We start from the raw sequence: 24821 nt of genomic DNA on the forward strand, positions 1-24821 counted from the left end.
TGCCACCCAACGTGCTCTAGAAGGTGTAAGTCAACTACCCTGGCCAGCAAGATCTCCGGATCTGTCCCCCATTGAGCATGTTTGGGACTGGATGAAGCGTCGTCTCACGCGGTCTGCACGTCCAGCACGAACGCTGGTCCAACTGAGGCGCCAGGTGGAAATGGCATGGCAAGCCGTTCCACAGGACTACATCCAGCATCTCTACGATCGTCTCCATGGGAGAATAGCAGCCTGCATTGCTGCGAAAGGTGGATATACACTGTACTAGTGCCGACATTGTGCATGCTCTGTTGCCTGTGTCTATGTGCCTGTGGTTCTGTCAGTGTGATCATGTGATGTATCTGACCCCAGGAATGTGTCAATAAAGTTTCCCCTTCCTGGGACAATGAATTCACGGTGTTCTTATTTCAATTTCCAGGAGTGTATATTATGTCCTAGAGCATTTTGTAGAGAAGAATCAAGGAAAAATATTATGTATGGAACATAATAGGCTGTATCCTATATTTAGAACAGTTTAAAAAAAGCCGTTGATCAATTCCTATAACCTAGATATTCTACTACATCGTAGTGGTAAAACTGGGTAAACTGAAATACACTTAGTAATAAATATTTACTTACCATCATCCCTTTGCCTTTTAAAAAGAGACAATATTGATGAATTGCCTTGAATTCTGTTCATAGTAGTTTCTTTCGACATATTCACGAACTATAACTTTTTCTTACTGCTCAAGAACTTCTATTAAGTGTCATTACACTCATGCTCATAAATTAAGGATAATGCTGATACATGGCGAAACAACGCTCTGGTGGGCGGTTTGAGGGTTTAAATCACCTCACCTCGGGGTATGACCATGCGGTGCATCTGACCTGCGGTCGTCACTCGGTGGCGCTGGCAGCAGAGGTGTGTTGGTGCATGTCAGAGTACGGTGCAGCGAGTAAGTGTGCAGACGTTTTCAGACGTGCTAATGGTGACTGTGTGTTGAAAACAGCCCAAAGAACACATATTGATGACGTTATGAGGGGTAGAATACTAGGGCGACTGGAGGCTGGTCAAACATAGCAGGTCGTAGCACGGGCCCTCCGTGTGTCACAAAGTGTGATTTCAGGATTATAGCAACGATCCCAGCAGACAGTAAACGTGTCCAGGCCCTACAGTACGGGACGTCGACAGTGTACAACACCACAAGAAGACCGATATCTCACCATCAGTGCCCGCAGACGGCCACGGAGTACTGCAGGTTGTCTTGCTTGGAACCTTACCGCAGCCACTGGAACAGTTGCCTCGAGACACACAGTCTACAAACGACTGAACGGACATGGTTTATTCGCCTGGAGACCTGCAAGGTGCATTCCACTGACCCCTGGTCACAGGAGAACCTTTAAAGCCTAGTGTCAAGAACACAGTACATGGTCAGTGGAACAGTGGTCCCAGGTTATGTCCACAGACGAGTCCACGTTTAGCCTGAACAGTGATTCTGACCGGGTTTTCATCTGGCGTGAACCAGGAACCAGATACCAACCCCACAATGTCCTTGAAAGTGATCTGTATGGAGGTCGTGGTTTGATGGTGTGGGGTGGGATTATGATTGGTGCACGTACACCCCTGTATGTCTTTGAGAGAGGAACTGTAACAGGTCAGGTGTATCGGGACGTCATTTTGCACCAGTATGTCCGCCTTTTTGGGGGTGCAGTGGGTCCCACCTTCCTCCTGATGGATGGTAACGCACGGCCCCACCGAGCTGCCAACGTGGAAGAGTGCCTTGAAACAGAAGATATCAGGCGAATAGAGTGGCCTGCCTGTTCTCCAGATCTAAACCCCATCCACCACGTCTGGGATGCTCTCGGTCGACGTATCGCTGCACGTCTTCAAACCCCAAGGACACTTCAGGAGCTCCGACAGGCACTGGTGCAGGAATGTGAGGCTATACCCCAGCAGCTGCTCGACCACCTGATCCAGAGTATGCCAACCCCTCTGTGGCCTGTGTACGTGTGCATGGTGATCATATCCCATAATAATGTCGTGGTACATGCGCAGGAAACAGTGGCGTTTTGTAGCACATGTGTTTCGGGACGGTTTTCTCAACTTATCACCAATACCGTGGACTTACAGATCTGTGTCGTGTGTGTTCCCTATGTGCCTATGTTATTAGCGCCAGTTTTGTGTAGTGCCACGTTGTATGGCACCACATTCTGCAATTATCCTTAGTTTATGAGCATGAGTGTAGTTAAGCTTGGAGATGTTCGTTCAACGGTGTTAATTTTTTGTCAATTAAGATTCAAACAATTGAAACTGATTTTCAAAAGATATTGGGAGGGACGATTGTGCCTGTTCTCACCGGTCGTGACGCCCATGTACATAACATTAGCAATACAGCCTAAAGAAAAACGTCACGTCAGTGAGAAAGTCTTTTCACATGAAATCAATAATCTCGGGAAACTGTAAGCTAAACGTACAAATACAAACTTTTAACACAATCGTTGCTGTCGTCTTGACTGGACAGAGTACAAGAGAAATGATAACGACTGGTGACAGAATCTTCCTCACCTATACGATTATTGCTCAAAGTTAAAAACAAATGTGTTTGGTTAATGAAATATGTTTCTAGCAAGTACAGCTCGTAGAGATCTCCGTTAGCTATACAGACCACAGTCAGACCACTATATCGTGTTTCATACGCTACTTAAACAAACAAAGCAAGCGAACACTGTTTCACTACAATACAGCTGCCAACCGTCCGCTGCTAGAAGCCGGGAGAGCAGGGTTTGCAACATCGCTGTGGAAACAGAGTGACATAAGCGAAGACAACAATTGCGCCGCAATACATGCAGCGCACCTAACTACACATTGTCGGCGGTATACGTAGACGCTTCCTCTGTACAAAGTGGATGGTCATAGAACAGCGAGTGAGAAAGTCCACCTTCGCACTCTAAGAACCCTACCACAATAAAGGTCAAAAATTAATCATGATTGTAGTGTTTCACGCTGCTAAATATTGCATTTTCGGGCAACAACGAAGTTATATTATGTGGCAGGTGTCATTAGAGCACAGTTAATAAAGTCATTTCTTGAAATAATGGATAAACTAAGTAGTCATCTTTTCGTGTTTCCCACGCTGGTCTCGTTGTGAACTCATGGCTCAATCGTCGAGAAACGTAGGTGGTGATGATTCCAAACTCGGATGCAAAGAGGCCTAGGTGTTATTCTGCGATATTCAAAAGTTTTATAGATGTGTTTCATAAACCATTCTTGAAGTTTAAACTTTTGCAAGTTAGGACAATGGCGATGTAAAAAAGTAAACAGCACTCCGAATTTAAGTTACACTACTTTTTTATTACTTTTGTTGCAATATCACGTAACTCACAAAACATCACTTCGCAATATAAAACATACTTGAAAATATCTTCCTCACTGTTAAAGTTCACATTTCATAAACTGACTACAACTTGCGTCTTTTCAACATGATGACCAAGACAAGACTCTCCAATAACCGCTTACGCGCCCAAAAATCAGAGTTACGACAAAGATCATAGTGACAAATGAAAGAATACACATAAGAATAATATCATTGCAATATAAACATATCGATGTATCGAGAAGTACCTCTACATTAATGAAATCAAATCTGAATGTTGTCACAGAAATATGTTAACTATTTTACAGAAACACAGTAGAATATTGCTGGTATCGATAGGTTGAGGTGAGGTGCCATAATGGTCACGTAATTGAAGTTCCATTACAACACGGAGCCTCTGAGACCGCCGGGCAGAATGAGAGTGATCTCTTATGCCGGAAGTCTTCGGCCGCCAATGCTGATTATTAATCAAAATTTAAGCAGCGGCGGGATTCGAATTATGAGTCAAAGACGCTACACCTAGGCCACGGAGAGGCCTAGTTCCATGTCAGTTCCAGATAGGAGGGCTATGAGCTCTGTCATGTTAAGTCACACCCAAGATGTGTCTGATCGAGTTCAGATCTGAAGAGGTGGGGGGCCAGGACATCAACTCGCCATCATGTTCCTCAAACCACTCCGTCCCACTCAAGGACATCACACACATCCATGCCAGAGGTAGGATTCGAACCTGCGACCGTAGCAGTCGCGTGGTTCCGGACTGCGCGCCTAGAACCGCTAGACCACCGCGGCCGGCGAATACTCTGTTCAAGAATGACAAGAGGAGGAGGTATACTTGGGAAAGGCCGGGTGATACGGAAAGATTCCAGTTAGATTACATCACGATCTGACAGAGATTCCGAAATCAGATACTGGATTGTAAGGTGTACCCAAGAGCAGATATAGACTCAGATCACAACATAGTAATGATGAAGAGTAAGCTGAAGTTTAAGACATTAGTCAGGAAGAATCAACACGCAAGGAAGTGGGATACGAAGTACTAAGGAATGACGAGATACGGTTGAAGTTCTCTAAGGATATAGATACAGCAATAAAGAATAGCTCAGTAGGCAGAACAGTTGAAGAGGAATGGACATCTCTAAAAAGGTTCATCACAGAAGTTGGGAAGGAAAACATAGGTACAAAGAGGGTAACTACGAAGAAACCGTGGGGAACAGAAGAAATACAATTGATCGACGGAAGGAGGAAGTACAAAAACGTTCCAGGGAACAGAAATACAGAAATACAAGTCTCTGAGGAATGAAATAAATAGGAAGTGCAGGGAACTAAGACAATATTGCTGCAGGAAAAATGTGAAGACATCGAAAAAGAAATGATTATCGGAAGGACAGACTAAGCATACAGGAAACTCAAAACAATCTTCAGTGACATTAAAAGCAAGGGTGATAACATTAAGAGTGCAACGGGAATTCCACTGTAAAATGCAGAGGAGAGAGCGGATAGGTGGAAAGAATACATTGAAAGCCTCTGTAAGGTGGAAGATTTGTCTGATGTGATAGAAGAAGAAACAGGAGTCGATTTAGAAGAGATAGGGGTCCAGTATTAGAATCGGAATTTAAAAGAGCTTTGGAGGACTTACGGTCAAATAAGGCAGAAGGGATAGATAACATTCCATCAGAATTTCTAAAATCATTGGGGGAAGTGGCAACAAAACGACTGTTCACGTTGGTGTGTAGAATGTACGAGTCTGGTGACACACCATATGACTTTTGGAAAAGCATGATCCACACAATTCCGAAGACGGCAAGAGCTGATAAGTGCGAGAATTATCGCACAATCAGTTTAACAGCTCATTCATCCATGTTGCTTACAAGAATAATACACGGAAGGATGGAAAAGAAAATTGAGGTTGCACTAGATGATGATCAGTTTGGCTTTAGGAAAGGGCACGAGTGATTCAATTCTGACGTTGCGGCTAATTTTGGAAGCAAGACTAAAGAAAAATCAAGACAAGGTCATAGGATTTGTCGACCTGTTAAAGGCGTTCGACAATGTTAAATGGTGCAAGATGTTCGAAATTCCGAAAAAAGTAGGAATGAGCTGTAAAAATAAACGGGTCATATACAATATGTACAACAGCCAAGAGAGAGTAATAAGAGTGGACGACCAAGAACGAAGTGAGTGTAAGACAAGGGTGTAGCCTTTCGCATCTACTGTTCAATCTGTACATTGAGGAAACAGTGATGGAAATAAAAGAAAGGTTCAGGAATGGAATTAAAATTCAAGGTGAAAGGATATCAATGATACGATTCACTGATGACAAGAAGAATTACATGATCTGCTGAACGGAATGAACAGTCTAATGAGTACAGAGAGTGGATTGAGAATAAACCGAAGAAAGACGAAGGCAATGAGAAGTAACAAAAATGAGAACAACGAGAAACTTAACATCAGGACTGATGGTCACGAAGTAGATGAAGTTAAGGAATTCTGCTACCTAGGCAGTAAAATAACCAAGTAAGGAGAACATCAAAAGCAGACTAGAAATGGCAAAAAGGGCATTCCTGGCCAAGAGAAGTCTATTAATATCAAATGTCGGCCTTAATTTGAGGAAGAAATTTCTGGGAATGTACGTCTGGAGTACAGCATTGTATGGTAGTGAAATATGGACTGTGGGAAAACCGGAACAGAAGAGAATCGTAAAATTTGAGATGTGGTGGTACATACGAATGTTGAAAATTAGGGGGACTGATAAGGAATGAGGAGGTTCTACGCAGAATCGGAGAGGAAAGGAAAATGTGGAAAACACTGATAAGGAGAAGGGACAGGATGATAGGACATCTATTAAGACATAAGGAAATGACTTCTATGGTACTAGAGGGAGCTGTAGAGGGCAAAAACTGTAGAGGAAGACAGAGGATGGAATACATCCAGCAAATTAAGGACATAGCTTGCAAGTGTTACTCTGAGATGAAGAGGGTAGCTCAGGAGGGGAATTCGTGGCGCGCCACGTCAAACCAGTATGAAAACTGATGAGAAAACAAAAAAAATGTGACTTGTGTGTGCAGATGCGCTGACAACCCCCACGCGTCGCCGCTATTATCCGTGCCAGAGGTGGACATAACGGCTGTTGGATAGGTGGTAATGTTCTGGCTCATATGTATAGTTATTGTATAATGTTACTTTGCGCGTGCATAATATCCATATTCTTGATGTTGAATTTACTACCAACACTCGAAAATAACATACTTCCTTACTTAGATTTCAAGATCGAGATTCGCTTCGTAATTTCGTTCGAATGGAAGAGAAAATTTTTTCGAAGACATTTACCGGCACGATACGTAAATGAACCAGTCCATTAACCCAGTGAGAAGTATATATCACCTCGCTTCCGAGAGTTCCGAAACCTGTACAGAAAATTGGAATAGACATCAACATAAAAATCATTTCCGCCATTTTTATTGCTCATTAAAACCATACATTGCATGTTGTACCACCATACAGCGAGACCTTCAGAGGTGGTAGATCCCTCGGAGTGGTTGGTGTGTCACGTCGTCCATAAACAGCCCTTTTCAATCTATCCCAGGCATATTCGCAGAATATTTATTGTTACTATTGCAATTTCGGCCTTATGGCCATTTTCAAGTAACACTGCAAAGTTACCTAAACACAAAAATACAAAAGTGAAGCACAGGGTGTATATACATAATTAAGCAAACATTTCATTTAGAAAGTAGCTTAATTATAAAAATTGGAGATAAATGTACATTACTTACATTCTGTCAGAATATAAAACTATCTGATTTGAGTTCATGTCGTCGTTAAAATGCAGTCTTTTGACTGAGAGTGCCGATGAGTACGACACTTATTACATCGTAATATGTTGTTAAATATGTACTGAACTTTCGATGTTACCATCGTTGTAATAATATATCACACATACAAGTTCAGGTGCACTGACAACATGTGGAGGTAAGTCAGTTGGCGCGAAAATACATTTACTAAAGATACTGCCTGTGCATGTAGCAAAGATAGTGCACACCAAGGATACAACTTGTAAGCTTTATATCGTAAAGTCTTTTCATCTGTCGACATCATTTAGCTTACTAAATAGTGCTATGATTGTAATGGGCAGTGGGATAGGATGGGAATATTTATTTATAACATAATAGGGGATAATACATGTGTTATCTGTCAATTATATTCGATAGAGTTCATGTCTGGAGAACATGCTGGCCTCTATAGTCGAGCGCTGTCGTTATCCTGAAGGAAGTCACTCACAAGATGTCCACGTTGGAGGCGCGAATTGTCGTCCATGAAGACGAATGCCTCGACAATACGCTGCCGATATGTTTGCACTATCGGTCGGAGGATGGCATTCACGTATCGTACAGCCGTTACGGCGCCTTCCATGTCCACCAGTGGCGTACGTCGGCCCCACATAATAACACCCCAAAACCGCAGGGAACCACCACCTTGCTGCACTCACTTGACAGTGAGTCTAAGGCGTTCAGCCTGATTGGGTTGCTTCCAAACACGTCTCCGACGATTGTGTGGTTGAAGGCATATGCGACACTTATCGGTGAAGAGAACGTGATGCCAATCCTGAGCGGCATGTTGTTGGGCCCATCTGTACCGCGCTGCATGGTGCCTTGGTTGCAAAGATGGACGTCGCTATGCATATCGGGAGTGAAGTTGCGCATCACGCAACCTATTGCGCACAGTTTGAGTCGTACCACGACTTCCTGTGGCTGCAGGAAAAGCATTATTCAACATGGTGGCGTTGCTGGCAGTGTTCCTCCGAGCTATAACCTGTAGGTAGTGGTCATCCACTGCAGGAGTAGCCCTTGGGCGGCCTGAGCGAGGCATGTCATCGACTGTTCCTGTCCCTATCTCCTCCATGTCCGAAACACATCGCTTTGGTTCGAGACGCCTGGACACTTCCCTTGTTGAGAGCCCTTCCTGGCACAAAGTAACAATGCGGACGCGATCGTATCGCGTTATTGACCGTCTAGGCATGGTTGAACTACAGACAACAACGAGCTGTGTACCTCCTTTCTGGTGGAATGACTGGAACCGATCGGCTGTCGGGCCCCCTCCGAGTAAGAGGCACTGCTCATGCATTGTTATTTACAACTTTGGGCGGGTTTAGTGACATCTTTGAACGGTCAAAGGGACTGTGTCTGTGATACAATACCCACAACGTCTATGTTCACGAGTTCTGGGACCCGGGGTGATGCAAAACGTATTTTGATTTGTGTATATTTTCAGAAAGTTTCGTAATATAAAAATATGCAGTGTGTAAATCGTGTTTAGTTTCATAGACAGGCAGTCCCGATAAGAGTTATGGCCACTGAGGAAACATTCCAGTCTTTGGCCTTTGTAACAAGAACTGCAGCGAATACATTATTTACAGTAAATAATATTGATTTTTGAGATAGTGAATAAGAAAGATCCAGAATCTCTTACAGAAGAAATTGAGGAAAAAAATTTAGAAGCCGCAAACATACTGCCTTGGTTTGAGATAGTGAATAAGAAAGATCCAGAATCTCTTACAGAAGAAATTGAGGAAAAAAATTTAGAAGCCGCAAACATACTGCCTTGTTGACTATAACTCGTGTGCTCACGACTCTATCCACTGCGCTACAAATTCGTCATAGCAAGCGCGTCTTCGTATGTGGTTTATATCTCCAAAAACTGCATCTACAAATGTCGTTGTTTGATATTTAATACGAAAATTATGCCAGAAAGACACAATTTTCATAGATTGACACTGTTCCGTGGCACTGCAATGGTATCGTTTCGGAACACATGAGTTATAGCACTAAAAACATCAACTTTAGGTCTCTTTACCTACCGATATGTAGCATCCTGTCGTTTTATTATAACGTATCGTAGCTAAAACAACGCTTTTTCTAGAGATCTATTTGCCGATGCTCTAAAAATGGTTATATTCGTGCCAGGTACACTCTGAGAAACAAAACCCACCAAATACTCCTATCTTCTGCTTGTAACGTGAAACGATGTCGCATTTCAAAAATAGCTCTGAGCACTATGGGACTCAACTGCTGTGGTTATCAGTCCCCTAGAACTTAGAACTACTTAAACCTAACTAACCCAAGGACATCACACACATCCATGCCCGAGGCAGGATTCGAACCTGCGACCGTAGCAGTCGCACGGTTCCGGACTGCGCGCCTAGAACCGCGGGACCACCGCGGCCGGCGATGTCGCATTTCATGGGCTGTTACTCTCCAAGAGGCACAAATCTGACGTGCCAGATTCTGTATTTCAAGCTCCGCATAGTGGCACGTGGAATCCTACGCTCTAGCGTCACCAGCTCCTCATCCACGTGCTTAAGAAAGGTAAATAAGAGACATTCTGCACATCAGACTCCACGACTGAAGCGAAACATGGCGGCGCGGCAGCAGCGACAGATCAAAGCTGCGGCAAAGGTGTCCCTTCTCTTTCTAGTAACACCGCTCCGGGTGAGGGCCCGGTGGATCTTGTGAGACGGTACTTATATATAAATGCTTTATTTGTTGAAAAAGACCGTTTAAATCGCCAGTGCCTGTTTGGCGTGTCCATTGTACATTAAGGTAAAACGGATATCGAGAAGGCGTGCTTTCCGATATGCCACGACGTCGATTTATGGCTCAAAACAAGCAGTTTTGAAGGCAATTTCATTTAGTGTTGCGAAAAGTAACAGTTAAATCCTAAATAAAGTTGATGAAAAACAAACGATTTGAGATTCGACGAAACTGGATAAACAGTTCATGCAGTGCATTTTAGTTGCTTTGGCTCCAACATAAGGTTTGATCGGTTTTCCCGTATGGTCTTAATGTTAATGTCTGTTGATAATGGCTTCAACACCGAGACAGAAAAGGGAATGCGGGAAAACTTAAAAGAAGTTACAGGCAAAGCAGAAAAAAATGTAGAGGTGTGTGGCAACAACAAAAGCTATGTAAATCGTATTAATGCCAGATCCAAAGGATCTTTCCACGTGTAAATGAGCTTTATCACAAAGTCAATATTCCAAAGAGTATACATGTGACGGGCAGAACATATTTTCCTTATTCTTTGCTAATTTGTTCGAACTGTGTTTTTTTTTTTCAGCGTCACTGTTGTTTAAGATTGCTGTATAGGATCTGCTAGGTCATCATATGCAGACATTTATCTTTTCTTCTTCAGTATAAATTTTATTCCTTCCTTAGTGACTTTCAAGTTGGTAGCAGAAACTGAATTGGTAGGACTGTGGCTAGCAAACTTTCACTTTTGAAAGTAGTACCCAATATGACCAACTCCAGCGCTTCACAATACCGTAGATAATTTCCAGTAACACATAAAATTTTATGAATAATATGTATTTCCAGATTATTCTTACACTTTTCCATTTATACAAAATTTTCGTTGTGTTGTTTGATTAATCCTCTTGGAGCCGTATATAAGTTAAGATTTTGCCACCCCCAAGAACCTGCCTCCGTGGCACAGTTCGCCTTCTACTATAGCCAACCATCAGAGAGAAACGTATCTAGAAATGGTTGATCGTTCTGTAATGAATATAAAGTCTGTAACCCAGATTTTAGGAAGATGTAAGTCCCTCCTTTTTTTTCGAATGCATATGATGTGGATGTAGATGCACGGCGACACTAAAAAGAGTTTAGAATCTCTCGCAGCTAAATTTTATGAAACTTGTATATATATAAACTCTATGTTTTGTAATGTTGAATTGCTATACAAGGTTATCATTCAGTCACTCATCATCAACAGATAGACGAAAGTGGTGCATCGATGGTACGTTCTCAAGTTAAGTCAATATCAAATTCCAGTAGTGGTGTAACGATATTTCCGAAGTTCCGTAGTAGTCAAAAGTGGTGTAACTACATGACCTGAAGGTGTATCACTAACAATTTCCAACAGCAATGTAACGGTGATGTTACCGAAGTTCTATCCGCAACATATCCCAAAACTGAATTTCGATCCATTTCTTGATACCTTTGATTGTGACTCGATACCCTTGATAGTGAGACGCACATGCAGTTACTGAAAACCTGGTTAGGCATACTTTAGTAGTGTAACGATGATAGTTTTTCAGGTTGTATCAGTAGCAAATTCCAAAGGTTGTGCAAGTTGTATCAGTAACTGATCCCAAAATTGAATATAGACCCATTTGTCGATACCTTTGATTGTGAATCGATACCCATGATAGTGAAACGCGTGCTGTTACTGGAGATACTTTGCATATTTGCAGTTGGAAGTCCATTTGCTTCATGAACATCTTTCGGTATCTGGCTGAAAATAAACTAAAAGTGACATAACATACATTTGTTAATGAATCTTGTTTGGTGCGTGGAGATAAGGAACAGTTCTTAAATAATTTACTTTGAGATAATGTTGTTTATTGTCCCAGAAATAAATTAACCGATTTTCTCAATCTATTTCATTTGGTCAAGGCGTTATTTAAATGAAAATTTATGCAGAATAGTCTCATATCTAACAAGGTTTTTGCGGAGTTACGTTCAGTTATTTGGTGATTGCCAGAATTGGAAATTATCTCCTGAATATACCCGATTGAGAACTACACCATTCCCAGTACGCTGGATTTAAAGGCTGAAACGAACTAAGTTCTGCTGTCATAGATACGACATAAAATAAGTAAAGTTAAAATCCACACTCGTGCATGGGTGAGACAGGGTTTGTTCTTTAGGCTGGGCCAACTCGTCCGAAGACCGACCATATGCGCCGGAAGTGTGCGACGCGGCCGTCTTCCCCCGCAGTTCGCACAATCTGAAGGGCGTCTGTGGCGACACCATCGCCTGGACCATCAAATGGCGGTTTAGTTTCAATGCCGCTAAGGTACGCTGCACAATCATACTCCCCATCGCGTCCACCAGAACCTGGAACAGGTTCTCATCAATCGGAGAGCCGTCTCTAGTGGAGGGGGCGTGAGTCGTGCTTGGGTAGCTCAGTTGGTAGAGCACTTGCCAGCGAAAGGCATAAGTCCCGAGTTCGAGTCTCGGTCCGGCACACAGTTTTAATCTCATTATGGAAACATCCCCTAGGCTGTGGCTAAGCCATATCTCCTCAATATCCTTTCTTTCAGGAGTGCTAATTCTGCAAGGTTCGCAGGAGAGCTACTGTAAAGTTTGGAAGGTAGGAGATGGGGTAGTGGCAGAAGTAAAGCTGTGAGGAGGGGGCGTGAGTCGTGTTTGAGTAGCTCAGTTGGTAGAGCACTTGCCCGCGAAAGGCAAAGGTCCCGATTTCGAGTCTCGGTCCAGCACACAGTTTTAATCTGCCAGGAAGTTTCAGTCTCTAGTGGTGCCTCAGAACGCCTCGAACTTTCCGAGCAGTTGACATCACAGCTCGAGAAATCTCGGAATTTTTGTCTCCTCCGAGAACCATGTACATAAAGGATTAGCAGGTCTCTGTAGTTTAGTGGTCAATGTAGATGACTGCCATGCGAAGGATCAGGGTTCGATTCCCGGTACTACAAGGATTTTTCCTTGGTTAGAGGTCTGGTACAAGGTATATCCTTGCCATTTGAGGAGCTACTCAATTGAGAAGTCCGGAAAGTCGGCAAAACGCGTGGAGAGAGGATGCTGGCCACATACGCTCTATACTGCATCTGTTTGGCAGCGGATGACACGGCTGTCGGATGAGATCCTTTATGCTTTCAAGGCCTGGATGAGAAATTCGTTTCATACAGGGTATTCCAGAAGGAACGGCCAACATACAGGGATATGATGGGAATGATCATTAAAGCAAAAACGTCCAGTAAACATGGGCTCTAAAATGCTTCCCGTAAGTGCTATGATCTTATTTATTTATTTTAAGTACCGTGAAACAAATTTCTTCCAACGCAAGCTCTTTGCTTTCCATATATTGAAAAGTGGTAGTATGGACCAAAACAAGAAAAAAGTCCAACAAACATGAGCTCTAAAGTGCATTCCTTAAGGGCTATGACCAATTGTTAATATTTGGTGCCGTGAAAAGTATCTCTTCTACTGAACAAGCTCTTAAGGTATACAGTTTCGAGCCCGTAAGGACCAGACAGTTCTTTCTCCTCCCAGAATATGGAAAGAAAAGAACTTGCTGTAGAAGAGATTTGTTTTACGGTATCGAAGATAAAGAAGTGCTCGTAACTGTTAATGAATGCATTTTGGAGACCATATTTATTACACTTTTTTGCTTCCAATGATCGTTCCTGTCATACTGCAGAATACTGAGAAATGCTAATGGAAAACCGCTTGCAAACGGTTTGTCCACCGCTATAGCCGAGTGGTCAGATGGTTGCCATACAGAGAAGCCGGGTTTGATTCCGGTGCTGCCAAGGATTTTTCCATGGTGGGAGGACTGATACGGGATGCACTCAGCCTCGTGAGGTATTTAAGTGAAAAGCAGCGGCTCGAAGGTCCGAAAAGTCGGCAAAACGGCCGAGAGAGCAGTGTGCTGACGATATGTCCCTCTATACCGCATTTGCAGCCGATCGACATAGCTTGGGCCTTCAGGGCATGGACTTAAGAGCATCTTTTATACAGTTTTATTCAGCTGCCACTACTAATGGGTTTTATGCAACTGACAATGCCTTCAAATACCACGCGGAATATTTCCATATTCTCTCGCTTTTTACGCGTAAGCTATTAAACCTTAAAAAACGATCAATGGGACCTTTTTGTAGCAAATTAGCAAATTTAATGTAGTTAAATTTTGTACTGGTATACGTTTACGCTAGAGGCCGCGGTTTTGGAAATATTCAAGAAAAACGTACAAAAGTGACTTTCAAACGCGTTTTCCTCTAATCACTCGAAAACAGTGGCCTCTAGCGAAAACGTATCCCACTTTAATATTCAACTACATTAAATGTTCTACAAAAAGGTTTTGTTCATTTTTTTGTGTGGGACCAGTAGTCTGTGCGTAGGGAGCGAGAGAACTTGAAAATCTTGCTCTTTGTTTTTTAAGCCATTGCGAGTTGTATAAAACCCATAGGCAGCAGCAGCTGGATCGCCCTGTACGGTTTTGCTGAAACGTTTTTGATGTTTGGTTTGTGGTACGTTCAACTCCGCGGTAATCAGCGCCCGTACAAAGTCCCAATTTTTACACAGTCCAATTTTTACACAGTCCAATCTAGCAACTGTCAAAAGTCCCAATTTTTACACAGTCCAATTTTTACACAGTCCAATTTTTACACAGTTCAATCTAGCAACTGTCAAAAGTGATGATGATGAGGACAACACAAACACTCAGTCCCCGAGCAGAGAAAATCCCCAAAGTGGCCGGGAATCGAACAGGGGACCGCGTGATCCAGAGGCAGCAACGCGAACCACTAGATCACGAGCTACGGATTAAAATATTTTTGGGGAGTCATGACCCCCCCATGCACTCCTCCTCCTCCTTACTACGCCTGGCATCCGCACCTATTTCAAATGTTGGTATGCACACAACGTGCGGTGGATAGCGAGGAATACATTGCGGTTCTCATACTGGATCGGGTGCACGACGAGCGACTATTTTGGGATCTCTGTGTAGACCGACTTATTTCTTCTTTGTAGCTGCATAGGAATTGATTAGGGAACTTTTCCAAGTTTGTCGCCACGAATGTGCTCCTGCACAGGCAGAGATTTAGCGGGGACGGCGGAAGGTCGGCGCTATTTCGAGTCGGCGGTCGCGTGCATCATTACGGGCGGCGATGCGATGCGATGCGCCTTTGGCGACGTCGCGTGGTACGGCCCGGCGATGGCTGCCGCCTTATTTATGTGCGAGCGCCGCTTCCCGCCGCCGCCTGTCGCCGTCGCCGTCGCGGTCGATCTCGGCGAACGATGCGACCGAGAACCGGCAACCGCCCACCGAGGCAGCAGCGGCAGTGGCACGCGGCTCGCGACGTCGCCTGGCCGGTCGCCACTACGGATGTTCCGATACCATCACACCATCGATACCTACTCAGATGACTAGTACCCAGGATGTACTGCGATACTACCGTTCCACAGCAAATTTACACTGAGGAGCCAAATAAACTGGTACTACTGCCTACTACCGTGTAGGGCCCCTGCGACCACGCAGAAGTGCCGCAACACGACGTGGCATGGACTCGACTAATGTCTGAAGTAGTGCTGGAGGGAACTGCCACCATGAATCCTGCAGGACTGTCCCTAAATCCGTAAGAGTAAGAGGAGGTGGAGGTCTCTTCTGAACAGCACGTCGCAAGGCATCCCAGATATCCTAAGTAATGTTCGTGTCTGCGGATTTGGTGGCCAGTGGAAGTGTTTAAAGTCAAAAGAGTATTCCTGCTGCCACTCTGTAGCAATTCTGGACGTGTGGGGTAAGGCGTCTGCTGGAATTGCTCAAGTCCGTCGGAATGCACAATGGACATGAATGGATGCAGGTGATCAGACAGGATGCTCACGCACGTATCACCTGTCAGAGTCGTATCTTGACGTATCAGGGGTCCCATATCACTCCAATTGCACACCAGTACAGAGCCTCCACCAGCTTGAACTGTCCCCTGCTGACATGCAGAGTCCATGGATTCATGAGGTTGTCTCCATACCCGTACACGTCTCGTTTGACCAGGCAACATGCTTCCAGTCACTAACAGTCCAATGTCGGTACTGACGAGCCCAGGCGAGGCGTAAAGCTTTGTGGCGTGCAGTCATCAAGGGTACACTGTAACCTCCCTCTTACTAATCGGCCTATCCTGTTTGCGATATAAAATATGACTTTGGATCGCATGTATGTCAAATAGCTTTTTTTTCTAATTGTATAAGGCTATCTTTCACGAAGAAGTGATACCGATAAGTAGGAGGAAAGTGTACAACCGACCCTTCTGATGGAAAGTCTACTAAAATTAAAAGTAATTAAACCGAAAAGGGCTATAATTTGGAAAATGAAAGTTATTTTGTGCATTCACTCACGGACAACACTGAGCAGAAAAGGCATACCACTGATCGTGAATCCAAAAGTTACACTAATGAACGAAAAGGAAATAATTAACGGCCGCCAGCCCACTAGGGCAATTTAAATCCAAAATCCTGTATAAGATGATGGGAAAGAAAAACATTAAATACTGATGTGGCAACTGAAGGTTGTCACGTTTTTTTGACACTAATTTTAAGTGAGTATGTAATGATAAAGAAAACTTAGAAGTCACTCTTACGTTATCTTTGGCATTAAATTTTGAAAAAGGCAATCGAGTAATGATTTGAAAATATGCAATTAGACAGTATGTTAGTACTGAACTTCGTTACGTGAACGATGACTTTCAGTGACCTCAGCATAACGTCATCAAAGAAATTTTGAAAAAAAGCAAGCACTTTTTACTTTGCCGTATTTATTTTGTAAATTTGATTTCATATTATTGTCTGAACAACTAAGCCTTTTTTACTGACTTGAACAGAATTAAATACTAGAACACGTACCAAACCAAACAGCCATGTGCTCTGTGCTATATGTAAAATAAATAAAACTTCCGCACTCTTAATTTGTGCATTTCTTTAGATTTGGATTTTTTCCAATGATTGATTCTCAAACTTGAAAAATGAAATTGCTTTACTTTAGTTATATACTGAAGCCTCTGTTGTACAACAGTTAATTAAAAGTAGACTGAGGCTAAAATTCTTAAAAGAGAAATTATTCATTAATAAACTGGTTGTAACTATTCAATTTGTTTCTTATGACACTCAGCATATTAGGAAAAAAAAGGAACTAGGATCCTGCTTGGTAACAATGTCTGGGGGCAATGAGGACACAATCGTCCTGAGTTTAACTGATTATTATTTAAATAAATCGTATCAATCAAATCACATTCTACCAATGAACAATCTTACTTCAGTGCTGTGCATACGACGAAACTCGTAACTGTTGCTGTTGTTGAAGATAGTAGCATACTGTGGAGCCACGGCTAATTATAGGAACGGGCAACAGTAATTAATGCAGCCTCTTCCACCAGTCCACTGTCCGTACTCCTGCTCTAGACACCTGGCCGGCGCGCGTACAAGAGGCCGCCGAAAATGGTACTCTCTACTGCGAGAGCATTAACGCCACACTTCCGCACACTACAAGCACTGGAACCCGTCCCTCACTCTCTCTGCGCGCTCTGCGCAACAACTCCCTGTCCATAGATTTTACAACGCACAAGCACTGCTATTATCGTTGCTAGTCGATACAAATAACAATTCCTTTGGCTTTTTTCCCAGAGCTTAGAAGTTTCACAGTAAAACACAGATAAATACAATGAAAAGTCATCAGAGTTCTACCTAAACGTACACATACAGTGAAGCAATGACCTTACTTATTAAACGGAAGCATTTAAATTACAAATATTTGCATACAATTAAAAACAAGTTATATATCGGTAGCAGGTGCCATGCATCCTGCACTTCCGGTGTTACAACACGAGTGGGTCTTTGGCTCCGAAAGCCCATATCGATGATGTTTCTCTAAATGGTTCGCACACTAACACTTGTTGATGGCCCTGCATTGAAATCTACAGCAATTTGTGGAAGGTTTGCACTTCTGTCACGTTGAGCGATTGTCTTCAGTCGTCGTTGGTCCCGTTCTTGCAGGATCTTTTTCTGGTAGCAGCGATGTCGGAGATTTGATGTTTTACCGGATTCTTGATATTCACAGAACACTCATGAAATGGTTGTACGGGAAAGTCCCCACTTCATCGCAGCCTCGGAGATGCTGTGTCCCATCGCTCGTGTGCTGACTGTAACACCACGTTCAAACTGACGTAAATCTTGATAAGCTGCCTTTGTAGCACTTGTTGTCTTATACAGGCATTGTCGACTTCAGCGCCATATCCTGCCTGTTTACATATCTCCGTATTTGAATATGCATGTTTGGCGCTTCAGATAGATTATTAAAAGTGTTACAAGAAATGTATTTGCAATTGCGAATGTGAACAAACTCCAACAGCACAATGTATTGGTGACAGTCAAAATTTGTATCGGAGCGGGACTTGAACCCGGTTTTCCCGCTTTACTCTAGTAGTCGCCTTAACTGTATCGGCCATCCGACCAAGCCTCGGGGATCGACTCACACTGCCGTATGTCACTGTGTATCTACATTCTGTTCTCGCGCAACTGCCCATGATTCCCGCACAGGGAGGAGGTTACAATTATTGTCGCAGCGCTGTCGTGACACGAAATACTGTATTGCAGTGCCTCATTGCAGCATCGTAGTTTAAAATTGTTACTTGGCGCAGACGGAAGAGAATCACATCTGGCTTATACTTTCATAACCGGTAACTCGGGCACGCAACGAGTACTTCGTTGCAGAAGAATCCATTGCCACATCCAACCGAGCCGTAATCAAGAAGTGCAAACGACAGTACGACAGCACCTCATGTGTCATTCAGCGAGCCTTCATCTACGGTGCCGTAACATGTAAACTCCGAGCTCAGCCACACCACTGATGGAAAGCGGAAAGGGTAGTGGAACTCATAATAACTGAAACACCACGATGGGGACAAGTCTGCTGATGCCTCCGGATAGTGACGGCATCGCCGACCATGACATTATGTCCAGATTAGACACGGTCAATTCTGAAGCCTCAACCTCAGTGTATGGTTATACGACCATTTCTGAAACCTCAATCTCAGTGTCTTGTCATTCCGTCTACAACTCTGATTCTCTCGCTACTTACAGGATAACTTGACTAGCGAATCGTGATGAGCTGCCTGATGTCGAGAGAAGACTTCGCCTCTAAGACCACGGCCAATCGGCTGTAGTGGACTTTAGCTACTGCAAGTTACCACTGCTGTTTGGTCACCGCCGTGATTGATGAAGTTGTGGGCGAGCCTAGGCCTCCCCTGGTGAAGGACCGTACCGAGCAACTGCAAGTTACCGCCTACAACCTGTTGGGAGACACAACTGAGAACCACCTACGTGGCAATGCCATGTATTGCTAATTCGGGTCCTGGGCTTCTTCCTTCACGACATCCGCCGTCAGTAACACACCGAGGTGACACAGGTGATAGGATACCTCCTAATATGTTGTCGGACCTCCTTTTTCCCAGTGTAGTGCAGCAACTCGACGTGGCATTGACTCAACAAGTCCCTGGAAGTCCCCTGCAGAAATATAGAGCCATGCTGCCTCCATAATCTATAGTTGCGAACGTGTTGTCGGATTTTGTGCACGAGCTGACCGACTACGACCTAAAAATGTTCGATGGGATACACGTCGGGCGATCTATATCATATTTTTGGTGGGCCTCAGCATAAGACAGGTGGTCCATGGACCTGTGCTCTTGGATCGTCTTTTCTTTCTTGTAAGCAGAGCAATCCGTCGAGTTAGGGGAGTGACAGTCATGACAATTGACACACAGGTGGTGGAACACAGGGTCTTCACTCATGGAGTTGGCGTATAAAGTCACCACACAGAGGATCCACCGTACCGTGGGAAGACATATGTCTAAAACGCAAGCACTGAAAGCACCTCATGGGTGGTGGGACGTACGGCTTCATGTCAGATCTATAGCACATAACCGTGACCTCCTCTGGGAGGGTATCTCCCTTGATAGCCAGAATGAAGGTGCCAGTATTGGGGCAGGCGTCTTTGCGACCCTTCTGCACTCGTTGAACAAAATTAACGTAGTGGCGCTCCAGATTAGCCAGGAGTTCCTTATCAGTTTGCAGAATGTTCTTCAAACCAATCACGAAAAAATTTTGGTCCAGTGACATGGCGCTTTGTTATCCATAAAAATTTCATCGCCATTTCGGAACATGAAGTCCATGAATGGCTGCAAATAGTCTCAAAGTAGCCAAACATAACCGTTTACAGTCAATAATCGGTTTAATTGGGTCAGAGGACCCATTCCATTTAAAGACAGGCCGCACCATTATGGAGTTATCAACAGCTTTCACAGTGCCTTGTAGACAACATGCGTACGCGGCTCCTTGGTGTCTGCACCACACTCGAAACCTACCATCAGCTCTTACTAACTGAAATCGGCACTCGTATGACCAGGTTAAGATTTTTCAGTCGCCTAGGGTCCAACCAATATGGTCACGAGCCCAGGAGAGGCGTTGCAGTCGATGTAATACTATTAACAAAGGCATTCGCTCAAGTCGAATTCTGTCGCACTATCCTAACGGATACGTCCGTCGTAAGTCGCACATTGCTTTCTGGGGTTATTTCAGTGTTCCTCGTATGTTAGCAGTGACAGCTCTACGCAAACGCCGCTACTTGTGGCCGTCAAATAAAGGCTATCGGCTACTGTGATGTCCGTGGTCAGAGGTAACGCCTGAAAATTAGTATTCTCGGCACACTCTTAACACTGTGGATCTCGGAATGTTGAATTCCCTAACAGATTACGGAAGGAAATGTCCCATACGTCTAGCTGTAACTACCATTCTGCGTGCAGAGTCTGTTAATTGCCGTTGTGCAGCCATAATCATGTCGGAAATCTTCTCACATGAATCATCTGGGTACAAATGACAACTCCGACAAAGCACTGCCCTTTTATACCTCGTATACGTAATACTGTCGCCATCTGTATAAGTGCATATCGCTATTCCATGACTTTTTTCACCGCTGTATATGCTGTCGACACTCACTTAAGTGCATGTCCACCTTCAAGAGCGCTAAGGCAGGCCGCCCTAGCTGCCAGTGACCCGTGGTAGGCTTGCGCCTGCACACTCCTGCTCCGGCCACCCGCATAACATCAGTGTGGTGTCCTGACCTGCACAACGGGCGCAGCAGATGAGGCTGCAGTGTCCCCGTTCCTCGTCGTACTGTCACTGGGCCAAAATGTGTGTATCTGCTTGCCTACCACCGCGCCGAAGAAGACAATCTACACCGTAAAATTACTGGTAATAAATATGATCCAAGGCTACGCCGTTTCACTGACCCTTTGGGGTGTTGTTGTGGTCTTCAGTCCAGAGACTGGTTTGATACAGCTCTCCATGCTACTCTATCCTGTGCAAGCTTCTTCATCTCCCAGAACCTACTGCAGCCTACATCCTTCTGAATCTGTTTAGTGTATTCACTCTTGGTCTCCCTCCTACGATTTTTACTCTCTATGCTGCCCTCCAGTACTAAATTGGTGATCCCTTGATGCCTCAGAACATGTTCTACCAACCGATCCCTTCTTCTAGTCAAGTTGTGCCACAAATTTCTCTTCCCCCCAGTTCTATTCAGTGTCTCAGTACTTATGTGATCTACCCATCTGATCTCCAGCATTCTTCTGTAGCACCACATTTCGAAAGCTTCTATTCTCTTCTTGTCTAAACTGTTTATCGTACATGTTTCACTTGCATGCATGGTTACACTCTATACAAATACTTTCAGAAACGACTTCCTGACACTTAAATCTATACTCGATGTTAACAATTTTTTTTCAGAAACGCTTTCCTTGCCATTGCCAGTCTACATTTTATATCCTCTCTACTTCGACCATCATCAGTTATTTTGCTCCTCAAATAGCAAAACTCATCAACTGCTTTAAGTGTCTTATTTCCTAATCTAATTCGCTCAGCATCACCCGATTTAATTCGACTACATTCCATTATCCTCGTTTTGCTTTTGTTGATGTTCATCTTATATCCTCCTATCAAGACACTGTCCATTCCGTTCAACTGCTCTTCCAGGTTGTTTGCTGTCTCTGACAGGATTACGGTGTCCTCGGCGAACCTCAAAGTTTTTATTTCTTCTCCATGGATTTTATTTCCTACTCCGAATTTTTCTTTTGTTTCCTTTACTGTTTGCTCAACATATACACTCCTGGAAATTGAAATAAGAACACCGTGAATTCATTGTCCCAGGAAGGGGAAACTTTATTGACACATTCCTGGGGTCAGATACATCACATGATCACACTGACAGAACCACAGGCACATAGACACAGGCAACAGAGCATGCACAATGTCGGCACTAGTACAGTGTATATCCACCTTTCGCAGCAATGCAGGCTGCTATTCTCCCATGGAGACGATCGTAGAGATGCTGGATGTAGTCCTGTGGAACGGCTTGCCATGCCATTTCCACCTGGCGCCTCAGTTGGACCAGCGTTCGTGCTGGACGTGCAGACCGCGTGAGACGACGCTTCATCCAGTCCCAAACATGCTCAATGGGGGACAGATCCGGAGATCTTGCTGGCCAGGGTAGTTGACTTACACCTTCTAGAGCACGTTGGGTGGCACGGGATACATGCGGACGTGCATTGTCCTGTTGGAACAGCAAGTTCCCTTGCCGGTCTAGGAATGGTAGAACGATGGGTTCGATGACGGTTTGGATGTACCGTGCACTATTCAGTGTCCCCTCGACGATCACCAGTGGTGTACGGCCAGTGTAGGAGATCGCTTCCCACACCATGATGCCGGGTGTTGGCCCTGTGTGCCTCGGTCGTATGCAGTCCTGATTGTGGCGCTCACCTGCACGGCGCCAAACACGCATACGACCATCACTGGCACCAAGGCAGAAGCGACTCTCATCGCTGAAGACGACACGTCTCCATTCGTCCCTCCATTCACGCCTGTCGCGACACCACTGGAGGCGGGCTGCACGATGTTGGGGCGTGAGCGGAAGACGGCCTAACGGTGTGCGGGACCGTAGCCCAGCTTCATGGAGACGGTTGCGAATGGTCCTCGCCGATACCCCAGGAGCAACAGTGTCCCTAATTTGCTGGGAAGTGGCGGTGCGGTCCCCTACGGCACTGCGTAGGATCCTACGGTCTTGGCGTGCATCCGTGCGTCGCTGCGGTCCGGTCCCAGGTCGACGGGCACGTGCACCTTCCGCCGACCACTGGCGACAACATCGATGTACTGTGGAGACCTCACGCCCCACGTGTTGAGCAATTCGGCGGTACGTCCACCCGGCCTCCCGCATGCCCACTATACGCCCTCGCTCAAAGTCCGTCAACTGCACATACGGTTCACGTCCACGCTGTCGCGGCATGCTACCAGTGTTAAAGACTGCGATGGAGCTCCGTATGCCACGGCAAACAGGCTGACACTGACGGCGGCGGTGCACAAATGCTGCGCAGCTAGCGCCATTCGACGGCCAACACCGCGGTTCCTGGTGTGTCCGCTGTGCCGTGCGTGTGATCATTGCTTGTACAGCCCTCTCGCAGTGTCCGGAGCAAGTATGGTGGGTCTGACACACCGGTGTCAATGTGTTCTTTTTTCCATTTCCAGGAGTGTAGATTGAATAACATGACAGCCATACACACTACCTCCCGAGTATGACCTCCTACACCAGTAGCGTCTCCACAACACAAACTCAACTTCGACGCCCACTAAAAATCCAGATCTGAGGGGTGGCCGCTATGTTATTCATATGAGTACTGCAAAAGTATCTGTACCTACTCATATCGACACTTCAATTTTTGCATGCAAATGATGTAAATATGGTATTTTATTTGATTACTTACATTGTGCAGTCTAAAAGAGCACGTTAAATACCTCAATTTCTTTATTAATGGTAATCTTTAAACAAAAAGTCGTGTTTTAGAAGGTCTCCCAAAAATAGCAATTGCTGTAAGTACTTTGGAGACAACTTATTTGTGTCCTGAGTCATACTTGCACCATATTTTGAAAATAAACACTCACTAGGAATAGATGCAGTAATGACGGTAACATGTTATTGAGCATATCTGTACAAGCACGGAAAAATGAATTAAGTCGTATTGATGCGTTACAGTAGACGGAGCAGCACCTTCCTCCGATTCACTTGAGCTACTTTGTTGCTCATAAACAATAATTTTCAGTTTTTGTATGTCTCGCCCGCATGCTATTTGGTCTTGAAACTGTAGGTTTTGATACGTTGGTCCAACAAAGTGGCAATGGCTGCATGGTCACCTCTTCTTCAGCTCTCTCAGTAAAATGTTCTTGCATTCTCTGACAATTTATGAGACTGGTGTGATACTATTAATTTATGTTGGCAAACAATGAATCATTTGTATAATTTTGGATATTGTACGTATTTTGCCCAGAAGCTTCTGTTGTCACATATTCAAAAGACTTTAATAAAACTGTGCCCTGGTTGAACGTTTTCATATCTACAGTAGCTGAGATGTCAGATGCTGTAACTCTACCAATTACGATTTGATGTGTCAGTTTTCTCGAATGTAAGAAGCACTCCAATATGAAAAAGCTTGAATTCCACCTTGTTGTAAAATCAGCACACAAGCAAACAGTATCTCACTCGTTGCTCGGGTACCAGCGTAAAATCGATACCGAGGATGTGTCGGTAGACTGATTCTATTCTGATAGCACTCGGTATCGAAACTAAAATATCGAATACTTACTTGTATTTACATGTACCAGAACATCCCTTGTCGCCGCTGACATGCACGCCAACACGACACTGCGTCAGGGGCTCCCCTACTCCGCTTTCGAAGTCAGCATAATGATCATCCATGTTCAGACGCAGTCGATTCTAATGTATCGCATGCGAAGTCCAGCTCGCACTCTTCTCACACGAAATCGTGAAGGTCACGCTGAAAAGTTCCGTTTGCCCGTCCTGGAAGCTTCC

Source organism: Schistocerca nitens, chromosome 4 (genome assembly GCF_023898315.1).
Source record: "Schistocerca nitens isolate TAMUIC-IGC-003100 chromosome 4, iqSchNite1.1, whole genome shotgun sequence".
In the NCBI taxonomy this organism is placed as follows: Eukaryota; Metazoa; Arthropoda; class Insecta; order Orthoptera; family Acrididae; genus Schistocerca; species Schistocerca nitens.